Source organism: Topomyia yanbarensis, chromosome 2 (assembly GCF_030247195.1).
Source record: "Topomyia yanbarensis strain Yona2022 chromosome 2, ASM3024719v1, whole genome shotgun sequence".
NCBI lineage: Eukaryota > Metazoa > Arthropoda > Insecta > Diptera > Culicidae > Topomyia > Topomyia yanbarensis.
The window spans coordinates 417274008-417287119 of NC_080671.1; the positions used below are offsets into that span (position 1 = coordinate 417274008).

The 13112-nt window shown below is 36.8% G+C and overlaps 1 long non-coding RNA gene across 2 annotated transcripts; it reads right to left on the minus strand.

The window, feature by feature from the left end:
- Positions 1-7581: 7581 nt before the first annotated feature.
- On the minus strand, positions 7582-10957 carry LOC131685188 (uncharacterized). 2 transcript variants are annotated; one of them, XR_009304747.1, is made up of 4 exons: positions 8967-10957; positions 8060-8864; positions 7783-7975; positions 7582-7718 (listed from the first exon to the last, which is right to left on the minus strand). It is a non-coding gene; the product is annotated as an uncharacterized LOC131685188 (long non-coding RNA). The 2 variants fall into 2 exon arrangements; XR_009304746.1 differs by having other exon boundaries at positions 8060-10943.
- Between the last annotated feature and the right edge of the window lie 2155 nt (positions 10958-13112).

Genomic DNA, 13112 nt, shown 5'->3' on the forward strand with positions numbered 1-13112 from the left:
AACCGGTTCCGGAATGGATTTGACGGATAGTTGGGATAGGTTGGTGTGGCGGCGCTAGTGTTTATCGTATATCAATTCAAATGTTTACACACGTTTTTTAAATATTTTTGTTCGATCATGGATGTCTGTTCTCTGTGGTACAATGTAGAGTAAATTGCAACTGTTACAGTTTACTTACATTTCGATTTCTCCAAAGCTGAATAAAGTTAAAAAACGACGGTGTTGGAGAAATATCCAGCTATTCCGAATTCTCACTGAACTGATCCTCGGGTTCAGTTCAGTTCAGATAAAAATTCCGATTCCGCCTTCTGAAATTAAATAAATAATAAACAGTGCAAATGGTTACACCCAATAATTAAGGAATTGTTTAAAAAACAACTTACCTAGCAATATTTACAATAAACTGTTGGGAAATTTTTAATCCAGCAGTAATAGTTCTTCCACCAACTCGCTTGTTGCCATATTGTTTGTTTTTGCATACCTGAAAATCACGTCAATTTCACCAAAATGAGGAGTGAACGTGATGTGTTATGCAGGTCAATGTTACTAACTTCAGGTAACATTTGAAGTTTTATAAATTCTTATCAGTTACGTGATATTTCACGTAAATTGGACATGTGAATTTCTCAGAGTGTAGCAGAGCGGTCTCTGCCAGAAAATTTGCTCACTGGGCATCATTGCTGGATTCCTTTTACATGCTTTTCACAATTGCTGAAAATTATTGTACCCCAACCATTGCATCGAAACCAAGAATTCACAAATATAGCTAAGCCTAAAAATTAAATTTTATTTTTTTTTATATCTCGCTGCAATTCAAGACTTGTATACTGTTTGTATGAAATGTTTGAGTATGTAAACCACCGAGAATAGATCCAGCAGCACTGTTAATTAACACTTTTGTAAATAGTATGCCACGCTCATCCAAAACTACTCAAAATTTGAGTTCAGACCACTCAATTTCAAAAATAGAAGCAATATGTCAAAAAATGAGTTTTAATTTGAGTAGAATCAACTCAACTTGTGAGTAACCATTGAATTTTTCAAGGTTTGGGTGAAAAAAAAGTTATCCTCAAGCAAAAGTGCATGAAGTTTCATGTCGATTAAAATTATGATAAAAGATCAAGCCTCGGACCAAGTAGTTGTAAAATCGATGCGGTACATTCAGAAAACTAAAAGGTAGGTTTCTCTGAGTTTTGTTTGTATTCAAATCTAACTTGTTTTCGTGTTTTTATAGCTTCTGCTATTACTACGAGGCATGAAAGAGATGTTCAAAAACATCGTCGGATTATATTTCCGGACATCGCTAGCACCTGGAAGTACAGGTAAATGGTAAATGAAGTACCAATGATATTCTTTTTAATAATATTAAAAATACTGAATGATTATTTTCCGCATTTACTTTTTGAGTAAAATGTACTCAAATTTGACATTTGCGTCCCAAACTCAAAACTGAGTAAACAGGACAAACTCCTTTTTTGACTACGTGCACTTTTTATGAAATTGAGTGGCCAGCCACTAAAATTTGAGTTGCTATGAATGAGCGTGTGAACGCTCTTGATTGACAACTAAGACAAGACGTGACAATAGGGAGGGGGCCGTTTTTGTTCCAATTTAACGTCAGAATGGTCTAGCTCCTGATTGGTTGATTCTGACTTTTTGCACCGCACTCAATGTTATTGCAGGGATAGCGAAATGATGTTTGGAAGCGTTGCTATATTTATAGGAAACATTGTCATTACTTTAAAAAAATTATTATCGTTAAAAAAGTAAATATGACTAAATTGAACAGAAATTGTGCGGCAAAGTGAAACAAGTGTTTATCATGCATTTACCGTATACGTGGTTGATTAACTTTAACAAAAATAAGACAGAAACCGCACCATAATCTAATTTTTTTCAGAAAATGGCTTCACCTTACTAAAGTAAACACCCATGACATGGAAAAACGGTGCCCTTCACCAATATAGTGGATTCAAGATACAAAATATTGCCGGGATAAAATACATTAACAAGACTCCATTTTCATTAATAAAAATAGCAACACAGTTCGGAAGATTTCGGCAAGGGTGAAAATGTGCGAAAAGAAGAATGTCGAATGAAAAATAAGAAGCAGATTTTCACGTCTTGTCTTAGGTTAACAAAACGACTAATCAGGAACAGGTTCAAATAACAACACAGTTCAGAAGATTTCGGCAAGGGTGAAAATGTGCGAAAAGAAGAATGTCGAATGAAAAATAAGAAGCAGATTTTCACGTCTTGTCTTAGGTTAACAAAACGACTAATCAGGAACAGGTTCATCATTGAGGTTAGAACTGGATCAAACTAACTTGCGATTGTCTTCTCCATTCTTAGCGCTTCACCAAAGATTAGCACACTATGGAATTGATTCAAAATCTCAAAATAATAGATCCATTCATGATACGCTGGTTGGGCCATATACTGATCAACTAACGAGTTTGATTCGCTATTTGCACCGACTGATAGATCACAAAACCTCTCCAAACAAGACGACAGGAAAATAAATGCATCTGTTCATATCTCTAATTTTTGTCAGATTGGTTGTCAAAGTAAGTTAGACATGAGATTTTGGCATTCAAATACTTTTTAGTTACACAATGGTTCAACTAGCTGAATGGTCTTCAGCTAGTTGAACCATTATGAATGAGACAAACTTCAACTCGAGTATTTCCATAGAGAGCCGTCTTGGGGAGATTTGATTTTTCCAGCATTTGTTGTGCTTTTCTTGTGCTTTGATTTGTTAATAGAGTGGTTTACCCGTTTTTTCGTACGTTTAAAAGTTATCGGCATTGGAAAAAGAGCTATTTTTAATTAAAAAAATGTGAATATCTCCACACATAATAGCGATATCAAGTTTCTGTCTTCAGAAAAGTAATGTAGTTTAACGAACAATGTCCTAGAACATTTATATAATGGAAAAAAATCTAGAAGAAAACTTATGATGAAACAACTGTTTTTAAGGGGCCTTTCACATATAATGCTCTATATCTCAAAAAGCTTAAAAGCTAGAGAATTCAGGTCTTCACTATTAGGGGGATTAATAATAAATCCGATAAGTTGAAAAGAGGAGTTCCATTTCAAGAAACTTTTTCAAAGACACCACATTGCTAAAGTCAACAGTTTTGACGCAATCTAAAAAAACCCCTTTTTCGCTCTTTGGGACGACTGTGCACCGTTACAAACAGAAAAAAAATATTGGTAAAAGTAAGAGTGTTACGCTCTTAGCAAAAAAAAACTACAAGGGGCAGCCCTATGGGGTTGCACGAGCTGTAGACGTAGGACTATACTACTAAATGTAAAATATTTATTTTCTTAGTACATTTATAGTAATAATAAATCAAATATATTTCTTACGTATGGTTTAATCACAACCAATCAACATCGAATATTACATATTGAACCAAAACTTCTTGGTTATCAGGTCATTTCATTTGTAGTAGATGATCGAATCCGATTAAACTTATTTAAGAAGATCTGAAGAAAGTACAGAAAACTGTGACCGAACTAATATCTGGAACTAAATCTTTATAGAATAAAATTAGCTTGTAAAACCTTTTCGATTGTGTGTGGTAAAAAACCCGGACCAGTGAAGAAAAATCAAATTTTAGACGATATAATCACATTTCATGTATAGACCAAGCATTCTAGTTATATTTTGCCATTATTATAACTTTCCTAAAGTACGCGTATAAGTATAGCGAATGCAGTGGTCTTAATCATATATCGAAACTATAAATATATAAGAATCGAATACCATTTTATATATGCACAAGATGCGTTTTTGCAACGGTTTTTCAAGTGGCATTGTATTCATTCATAAATAGTGTCACCTGCGACCAACGCAAATGAACGCACCGAACCCCAATTCACCCGCGTGACACAGATGTAGACACCTTTTTATAAAACGCCTTTGTTTAGATCCCCAATTCAACCCTCCCGAACTACTTCGCTGGGCAACTGAAAATGATAGGTACCAATACTTGTCACTGAGGTGAGTGGGAGGTCAGAAACGATTAAACGGACTTTGAAGCGTGCACCGAATTCCATAGCCTAAACTTAAATCTATGCTAAAATTAAAACTACTGTGGATATTTGAACTTAATTCTACGTTAAAACTAATGAAGTGAACTTAATAGGTAAATTTGATTTATATAAATAATTAATAACACTTATAGATAATTTGTACAAACAGTGCTGAATAATCCCACGCTATCTTACAACGAATACCTAACCTTAATCTATAAGTTGGTGATAATTGGTAAGAAATACCAGAACCTGGATCATCACATTTATATTATAATTAAAATTCTTATCAACTACAGGAACAGAACTAAGGAACTAAACTTATACCGAGCTAATTGGCGCGGATTAATTTACAACTAAAGGGACTAAACGTGAGTTAATCGTCTCATTATATTTAGCAAATTTATACTTAAATTTACAGTTTATATTAATGCTAGCTTATAAAACTATTACCCGCAGGAATATTATAACCTCTCGCATATTGAAATCGCACACGACGGTTGTTTTATTTGAAATTATACTACCGGAATACACCCCTTACATTGGTTGACTATCGCCAACAAATAGGCTTTGTAGTATGTACCTATTAGTAGAATCAAAGTACTATAGGCTGAGTGGAAATGAATCACGTGATGGGGAAATGAATTGATCGAACGTAAATAATAAACTTTCGTTGTGCAATTTAGTAACAAATTAGATCTACTTACACATTCGCCTCAAACATAAAACCCAAGCGTACAAAGCAAAATGAATCAACGCTGGTGATGATGGGTAGAGCGAAAGAAACAACTAATACCAGGACACTATGTTAACCGTGTTTGCAAATGGAGCTCGCATGTACAAACTATTTTGTGTACGAATAATTATACATAAAAATGTGCTGGAAACGAGCACAACACAAAAGATAGCTTACGGACAAGGTCATTCGCATGAGTAGCGTACCTCCAAAGGCAGTGTAACGGACTTCTAACTCAGCTACACTGGCTGTAAAAGCACACAGCGCAGTGATCTGCTTCGCCTGCCGCTCAACAGGCGACTGAGCTGCTTCGGCGAAATCCGTCCGTTTAAATAGTCGATGATGACGTCATTCATAGAAGCGTAGCGCGCTAGGTACACAAATCTGTCGTGCTGGACTAGGGAAGCGCTATCTTCTGTGTGTAAATGCGCGATATTTTGACAAGGTTGTTCATTATTTAAATTTTTAATGCCATGATATCAAAAATCTTTGGGTTTATCTATTGGAATCTATTCTTAGAAGTATTTCGGGGCGACATGCGCAAAAAAATTGAAAATTTATCGTAAGATGGCTGAATTATATGCGTTTAAAATTGGACAACTTTTCGTTACATACCATTTTTGTAGAATTTGCAACGTGCACCCCTATATCGAAAACAAAGACGTAGTCCTACGTCAAAACAAAAAAAAGAGAACAGACGTCCATCTTCAGCATTCAACTTGTGTACAAATCCCTAACGGTTTCCAAGGTAGTTGGGATATCTAAACCAGGTACTCTACTGTCGTCATGTTTTTTTGTGGCTGAGTTCGACTGAATTGACAGCGGTTATTCCTCTACCCAGTCAAACTACTTCGGAACCGGTTCGGACTTCTGAGTGGATCCAGTATGAATTCCAGCTCAAAAGCATCAACCGATAGAGTTGAAATTGGTTGTTTTCTTTGAGCAAGATTCCATACTGAATCCATTCAAGATTTGGAACCGGTTCCCGAATGGATTTGACGGATAGTTGAGATAACCCACTGAGACGTCCAAAAAATTGTTTCAAAATCGTTCAACACGGGTCCAACGATGGACGTTCGTTGAACGGTTATTTGGACGATGTCCAAATTGGTCCAACGAACGTCCTTCATTGGACGGTTTTGAAACCAACCGTTCTTAGAGGGAAGTAGATGTGGCGGCGCTAGTGTTTATCGCATATTAATTCAAATGTTTACACACGTTTTTTTTTAAATATTTTTGTTCGATCATGGATGTCTGTTCTCTGTGCCATAGTACTTAAGAAAGAGTAAGAGAATGTTTAGAAAAGTGTGAAATAGCTAACAAGTTTAGTTTCCCGACAGCTTAACCCTTTAGCGGCCTTTACACGTTCAATATTTTTGTCAATAGTAGAGAGTATTGACAAACGCATTGTACGTGTAATGGAAGTATTGACGTATTGACGATGTGCATTTCAAATGGGATTGACGCATTGAAGCAATATCGTCAAAACACAGTATAAAATAGCATTGACAAAAATATTGAACGTGTAAGGGCCGCTTTTGTCTTCTACCGCAGGAGTTAGGATGTTTTGGCATTTCTATCAAATGTAAATCACCCGAATCTACAAGTGGATTATCCCTCGCACTCGGGAACAATTTCTCACTAGTTCCACAGAGAACAGACGTCCATCTTCAGCATTCAACTTGTGTAAAATCTCTAACGGTTTCGAAGGTAGTTGGGATATCCAAACCAGGTGCGCTACTGTCGTCATGTTTTTTGTGGCTGAGTTCGACAGAATTGACAGCGGTTACTCCTCTATCCAGTCAAACTAGTCCGGAACCGGTTCGGACTTCCAGCATGAATTTCAGTTCAAATGCATCAACCGATAGAGTCGGAATCGGTTGTTTTCTTTGAGCAAGATTCCATAGTGAATCCATTCAGGATTTCGAACCGGTTCCGGAATGGATTTGACGGATAGTTGGAATAGGTTGGTGTGGCGGCGCTAGTGTTTATCGTATCTTAATTCAAATGTTTACACACGTTTTTTTAAATATTTTTGATCGACCATTGATGTCTGTTCTCTGCTAGGTTCTCTGTGCTAGTGCTCTGTCCCTTGTATTATTGCACATCGTCACTGGCGCCAACATCGAATATGCGACCACAGTATTAACTAAAAATATAATTAATTTAACCGTTAATGCTAGCGAATAATTGTTTTTGTTTCGGGCTAGAAAGAGCCCTTTTTGCTTCTTGGTCTATTTAAAGCTATTACGTTGGAAGGGCTGCGGCTCATTGTGCCAGCTTACGCACTTATAAAAGTACTAGAAAACTCCGCTGTTGCGCTAATATTTGAAAATTAGAGTACTTTCAATATGGAGCATTATTATTGCGTGCAAATTACTATACTAAATTGTGGACGGTAATGACCGCTTTCATTGCTTATATTTAAAACTCACATAAAACAATGCTACACTCATGGACACACGTTATCAATTATGATTAGTAATATCACAGACAGAATACGTTTCTGCTCGATTTGAAATGTGTAAACACTAGCAATGAAAAAATAGGATATCTGATATAAGTTTGACAAACTTTTGTAGGTGGCGTAGTGATCGATGTAATGCAGTTTAAGCAAAATTTTCAAACAAGCGTTGCAAACAGTTGCGTAGAAGGTAATAGCTGAACAGTTATTTTTACACAGATTTTTTAATAAATTTTAACTTTTGGTCTTGTCTGAACGTCTGTTATCTGTGGTAATATTATATACAATATCGTAGAGTAGCTGTAGATTAGGTTCGGATTCTCAATGAAATACACAAATGTTGCTCGATGAGACTTGGAAATTTGTACAACTATTTATTAACACACTACTTTACACACATGTTTAAGTCCTGTTTCCTGAAGGATGGTTTGAACTTCGCTGCCACTTATATAACATACGGATATGAGTAGCTGTATGCTGTTAGGCAAAACAAAACACTCAACTATAGATCAAACTTTTTATCAATTCACAAATTACGTACCTAGTCCAGGATATGCCAGCGACGAATAGGGCGACGCGTAGCTAGCGTAGGGTGACACATAATTCGTATAGGCATAGGGAGAATATGCGGAGTATGCGAGTGGAGAAGCGGCATATAGTTGCGCTCTTGGGTCCGGTTTCGGGGCAGGAGCAGATAGAACACTCACAGCAAACAGCACAAGGGCGAGTAGGGACTACAAAAATTGAAAGAAAAAAAAAACACTTTTAACAAACAAGCAACTAATTTTGCTCTCGACACTTGCACCACGATCACTTACTACTAATTTTATAGCCATTTCGGTAAGTTAGATTTGAACACGTTTGATACAAGAACTCTAGCTAAATCCACGGCTTCGAATGCAATGATACTGATTGAAGGTGTTCAAATTACTTTTATACTCGAGCGTAAGCTAACTCCGCTTTGATATTTATTGAATAGAACGTCGCACGTATTACTAACTAGCCTCCAGCTCGAATGATCCCGATTTTAAGAAACGAAATTAAATTATCCAAACAGCGACTCAAAACAAATCAAAAGAATTCGAACTGAATAGTATTAGCTAATTTCGTATTCAACGGGCGTTCCGAGCGGATGTGCATACCATAATACGTGTGGTTCAGTCTATTATTGAATGACTCCCAAATGGTGCAACAGGCAAATCATATACCAGCGAAGATACGTGTTCTTTGCGATCAGCTAAAATTATATCGTAATCAAAGCACCATTTAACAATAATCCCATCAATCACCAGTTCGTGGTTGTCAAGTTTATTAACTCAAATACTCAAATTATGCAATAGATGTGCGATCATCAGAAGGATTCTGTATTCAAAAACCAGCTAGCACAATACGCAGTGTGCCATGAGTCGCCAATCTGAACTTGATTGTTAGTACTGAAGACATGAACCACACCGATATAGATCGATGACTTAATGGTGTGTTTCACTATCCACGATAGGCGACCGAGGGAGGGAAAATCCAAATGTGCAATTACCTCTGTATTTGTCGCATGCCGGGGACACTGCAATGAAGGAAGTAAATTTTAACTTAGAATCCGGACTGAGCCACATTCCGGGATGTCTTCTGGTATGACATTCAGTAAGAGTTCACGGTTGAACGAAATAGAAGAGTTTAAGTTTAGCGTTTAGTTTAGTTTCGGCTATGATTATAAGAAACATAACACACCGGCAGTTTTGAATGTATCCTGGTATTATTTCAATATTTAAATTCTCCATCTTTCCGGATACTTGAAATATGCAAAAAAAATATCGCTATCCTTCTTATTAAATGCATCCCTGCAAGAGTGTCAATTGTCGATAAGTTATAGAATTTATCCAGAATTTTCAAAAATAGGTTAGTCTTGTATGAATGTTGAATTCTAATGCAAATTATCTTTCGCTCACTAGTGGTTGGTTGTCAAAGAAGCTAAGTGCTCGATTGTGTTTATCGTATCTAGTAGCAGTTTTCCAATGCGCGTGGTGATCTATTTTTTGACGGGGAATTATTTGCTGTATTCCGTAATTAAAACTTGTGAGTCATTAACTATGTCACTTCATTCGACAGTGACCCGCAACGTTCAATAGAACCCGCTTTAGTGGTGTCAGCTCAGGTAGTCATATCTCGATACGTATATACATCTGGGGATCTTAATCCTAACATCATGATGCTCAGAGATGTCAGCAAGATCTAACTCCATCACCAGCATGAAAAGCCACGAACAGTACCAAGACACTTCTAGAACCAGTATCACCAGCAGTCAATAGCATGCCGTACTCTAGCAGCTAAAAGCAATGCGAGTCTCGCTCGCACACTCTCCCGTTCGACTGTCAATTTAAAGTAGCGGAATCTGGATGAATTTTCTAGAAATATGGTATAATATATGAAAAAGCCAACTCATTGAATTTGATTTGCTTGAATAAACATAACAATGAGTTATACTTTGATGCTATACCTGATAGAAGATAAGTGGTATTCCACAACCCACCTTAATTGAAAAATTATCTCGAAAACTCAACGTAGGGGTGTTAGGTATTTTATACATAGAATGTGTATGCAAAGTTTGAAATAAATTGGTTAACTAGTTTTTGAATGGCAATTAACACTGCAAATCGTGTTTTCCAGAGACATTCTACAAGAAGCTACGTCACCGCGTCGCTTGTCAATATTTTTGCATAGAACATTATAATGTAAAAAGTTTTGATTAATTCTCTGCACCAAACTTTCTAAAAAAATCGCTAAAAAACCCCTCTTCACGTATATTCACAGAGAACAGACGTCCATCTTCAGCATTCAACTTGTGTAAAATCTCTAACGGTTTCGAAGGTAGTTGGGATTTCCAAACCAGGTGCGCTACTGTCGTCATGTTTTTTTGTGGCTGAGTTCGACTGAATTGACAGCGGTTACTCCTCTACCAGTCAAACTAGTCCGGATCCAATTCGGACTTCCAGCATGAATTCCAACCGATAGAGTCGGAATCGGTTTTTGTGGTAGATCTGAAAAGGCAACCTATAGAGTCGTGCAAGTCACATGGGTTTGGATGTGTTATTGTCCTAAAAGGAAACAAACTAAAAAATGTTTTTTTCGATAGTTTCGGGCTTAAAAATTTAAAAAGGACTGAGATATTAACTCACGGTACTATTCTGCATCAGGATATGCCTTAATCCGCACACCCCCTAAAGATGCCTATTTCATTGTAAACCCGATTTTTACATGGAAAAAGGGGGGTCGTTAAGAGATGTAACAATGCAAAAATTGATCTTTTCCCATACATTCTGAAATCAAAAACATCGATTTACATCAGAGATGCCAGATTTGAAGATTTGTCTTCATTTTGAAGACATTTGAAATGTTGCGAATACGAGTTTTTCATATTGAAGACAAATTCATTCGGATGTCTGACTGACTTCTGGCAGAATTCTTGCTCAAAATCAATAACCGATTCAGAATCCTGGCCATTGAAGACAAATGAAGATTTTGGAGGCATGAAGGACTGCATCATAAGCACATTGATGTTACAAGAAAAGTTGTTAACAAATAAAACTGTTGTAAATTCAACGTTTCTACGATCAATTTCGATATTGCTTTCTGTTCGGGTAGTTGGGATAAATTGGTGTGGCGGCGCTAGTGTTTTAATTCAAAAGTTTATACAAATTTTATTAACATATTTGTTCGATCATGGATGTAAGTAAATTTGTAAAACAAACATCAATAAATGTGTAATGCAAAAACTAATCATTTATTTAAATAAAGAACAAACAACCACAGAGAACAGACATCCATGATCGAACAAAAATATTTAAAAAAACGTGTGTAAACATTTGAATTAATATACGATAAACACTAGCGCCGCCACACCAAGCTATCCATACTATCCGTCAAATCCATTCCGGAACCGGTTCGATATCCTGAATGGATTCAGTATGGAATCTTGCTCAAAGAAAACAACCGATTCCAACTCAATCGGTTGATGCATTTGTACTGGAATTCATGCTTGAAGTCCGAACCGGTTCCGGACTAGTTTGACTGCCCTCTAAGAACGGTTGGTTTCAAAATTGTCCAATGAAGGACGTTCGTTGGACCAATTTGGACAACGTCCAAATAACCGTTCAACAAATGTCCATCGTTGGACCCGTGTTGAACGGTTTTGAAACATTTTTTTGGACGTCTCAGTGGGTGGGTAGAGAAATCTTGAGTGTTTTTTCAAAAAGTCATATCTGCAATGAGTTACTCTGTTTACTTTCTCTTTCGATTTTTACGGCGTTACTATAACACTTTTCACTTATTTTACAGTACAGATCGAAAGACGGTGGTTTTAACTAGCATATTATGCAAAGAGTTGAGGGATAAATGTTAAAGCACAGAGAAGAGACGTCCATCTTCAGCATTCAACTTGTGTAAAATCTCTAACGGTTCCGAAGGTAGTTGGGATATCTAAACCAGGTGCGCTACTGTCATGTTTTTTTGTGGCTGAGTTCGACAGAATTGATAGGGGTTATTCCTCTACCCAGTCAAACTAGTCCGGAACCGGTTCGGACTTCCAGCATGAATTCCAACTCAAATGCATCAACCGATAGAGTCGGAATCGGTTGTTTTCTTTGAGCAAGATTCCATACTGAATCCATTTAGGATTTCGAAACGGTTCCGGAATGGATTTGACGGATAGTTGGGATAGGTTGGTGTGGCGGCGCTAGTGTTTATCGTATATTAATTCAAATGTTTACACACGTTTTTTAAATATTTTTGTTCGATCAAGGATGTCGGTTCTCTGTGGTTAAAGTGACCGAATTATTAACAGAAGAGAAAGTAAACAAAGAGAGTAACTCATTGCAGATATGTCGTTTTGAAAAAACGCTCAAGAAATAACCGCTGTCAATTCTGTCGAACTCAGCCACAAAAAAACATGACGACAGTAGCGCACCTGGTTTGGATATCCAAACTACCTTCGAAACCGTTAGAGATTTTACACAAGTTGAATGCTGAAGATGGACGTCTTTTCTCTGTGAAACAACTTATAGTTCGACACAGATCTTTCATTAGAGCCTAAGTCGCAATGTACTCAAATGGAGAAAAATCAGTTTCAATATTCGGCGATGCTTTTCTAAATGTAGTTTTTATTGTAGGTATAAATTACTTTATGACCATGTTTTTCCGGAGCCTTTTTTGGTTAAACCTTATGACAATATAACAAAGAATTTAATTCTTATGTGCTTTTAGTGGGTAGAAACTAAAAAAATGCTTACGCCCAATTTGCATCCCAGTCGTGATTTCGCCCTTCAGCAACCACCATTTGCGGAAGGGCTAAACTGTGTACATAATTTTCAGAAGGGCGCGGTAAATGGGCTAAACTGACTCTGTCTTGCTGGGTAGGGCTGGGAAAATGGGCGAGCTTGACAGTATACTTTTTAATAGGGCTCAGCAAATGGGCGCATAGAAACCCAATGTAAATGAAAGGGCGCGTGCATCTTTTCTTCGAATTACATGAAAATATCGAAATATTCGAATGTTTATGTGCAACAACTATCGAGTAGACATGATCATAGTAGATATTGCTTATCATTTATATAATAGAACCACCGTTTAAAGAATAATTTTGTGAATAACAACCGTACGCCCGGTTCTGTCAAAAAAATGTAAGTTTAGCCTCTATATTCCATATGATAAGAAGTCGAAATCTCGAAGAAAATGCATGTTTCGCCGTTTTGTTTTCTTTAATTATAAATCGAACTAAAAACCATTTTAACTAATTTTCACCTCAATCTTGTAGTATTTTTGTTGCATAATGTCAGAATAGCGAAAACGCAGTTTGTTTACATTTGCGATTTAAGCCCTAAT